This window comes from Protobothrops mucrosquamatus, unplaced genomic scaffold, assembly GCF_001527695.2.
Source record: "Protobothrops mucrosquamatus isolate PMUCROS unplaced genomic scaffold, P.Mucros_1.0 scaffold695, whole genome shotgun sequence".
Taxonomy (NCBI): Eukaryota; Metazoa; Chordata; class Lepidosauria; order Squamata; family Viperidae; genus Protobothrops; species Protobothrops mucrosquamatus.
This window is the reverse complement of record NW_015386978.1, coordinates 1-1,931: the sequence shown is the minus strand read 5'-3', so window position 1 is coordinate 1,931 and position 1,931 is coordinate 1.

Genomic DNA, 1,931 nt, shown 5'->3' with positions numbered 1-1,931 from the left:
TTTATGAGAGATTTCTGGACCCAAACCTTTGGCTGCTCACCACCAAATAATGGTGTTTCTCAAGATGAGGAATGTACTGGAGACGAAAGACTGGAGAACCTTCTTGCACCCTTTTTTGAAACCAGCATACTTGGCCATAGTTACAGTATCTACAATGCTGTCTATGCTGTGGCTCAAGCATTACATTCTGCTCAAACAGTGAGGACTGATCAGAACATACAAAGGGGCAGGGATCAAGTGCGATCAAAGATTGTAGAAGCATGGCAGGTAAGATTTCGTCTTCCTCAGGGCTCTCTTTAAATGTTCTCCTTGGTTATAACAGAGTGCCAGCACTAAAAGAGTCAACTGATCATTGTAGGTCATTTTCTTCCCATAGCTTCTTCTTGCTCTTTTTCAACTACCTTTCTCAATTGTCACTGAAGAAAATCAACATGTACCAAAGGAGTTTCGTCTGTAAGGTGGACTTTGATCCAATATAACAACCAGTCTGTTTCAGTCCTCTACACTTCTTCATTCTGGGGGAAGAAAGATTCCAAACTTAAAAAGTGGTATTGTTTGAGGCAATTTAAGGGCTTATCTGTTTTCCTTTAATCCTTATACTTTTTCTTAATGAGTCAACTGATCATTGTAGATCAGCTATCTAAGCATATTTATCTTCCTTCAAGTTTAATACATTACAAATATTGACCCACTGAATGTGTTGTCTTTTGCCTACACATCTCAGCTTTTTCCTCCTTTCACATCAACAAAATTGGTCTTTAATGTACTTCTGGATTTCTATTTATCTGCAATAGATTTTCTTCCCATAGCTTCTTCTTGCTCTTTTCCAATTACCTTTCTCAATTGTCACTAAAGAAAATCAACATGTACCAAAAGAGATTTTGTCTATAAGGTGGACTATACTCCAATATAACAAATAAACTACTTCAGTCCTCTATACTTCTTTGTTGTGGCGGAAGAAAGATTCCAAACTTAAAAATCTGAGGCCCTCTAGGAAGCTTATCTGTTTCCCTTTACCCTTATGCTTTTTCTTCTGCAAGCTCCATTCATTTCTGCAGAGAATTTCCTTCAACAACAATGCTGGAGATGAAATTAAATTCAATAAAGACGGAGCATTGGAAGCTGGATTTCACATTGTAAATTTGGTTACTTTCCCAAACAACTCCTATATCAACATCCCAGTTGGAGAAATAGATCCGCAAGCTCCTCCTGGAGAAATATTTCTTATTAATCAAGATAAAATCCAGTGGCATCATGGATTCACTCAGGTACAATAACAATAATATGGGCACTAAGAGGGAGATGGATGATTTAAAATTAGATAGATGATAGATAAGTAGATGAGAGAGAGAGAGAGAGAGAGAGAGAGAGAGAGAGAGAGAGAGAGAGAGAGAGAGAGAGAGAGAACAAGAGACACAGATGGATGATATGTAGATAAATGGATAGGTAGGTGGGTAGGTAGGTAGGTAGGTAGGTAGGTAGGTAGGTAGGTAGGTAGGTAGATAGATAGATAGATAGATAGATAGATAGATAGATAGATAGATAGATAGATAGATAGATAGATAGATAGATAGATAGATAGATAGATAGATAGATAGATAGATAGATAGATAGATAGATAGATAGATAGATAGATAGGCAGGCAGGCAGGCAGGCAGGCAGGCAGGCAGGCAGGCAGGCAGGCAGGCAGGGCAGTTTATACATTGCTAAAAGTATTTAAAAACAAAAAACTAAATAATCCAGGTTTGGATATAAATGCGGGCTGCATTTCATTAATTATCTTCAGCTAAATAAAAGAACAAATCAAATGCAACTTCGGTTATGTTCCAGGCTCTGGCAACCTTTTGGAGGTTAAATTGTCTGTTACATGGCAGGAATGACTGTCAACAGTCTTGTTCTTATTCATTGGCTGTAAGACAAAAACATAAGCA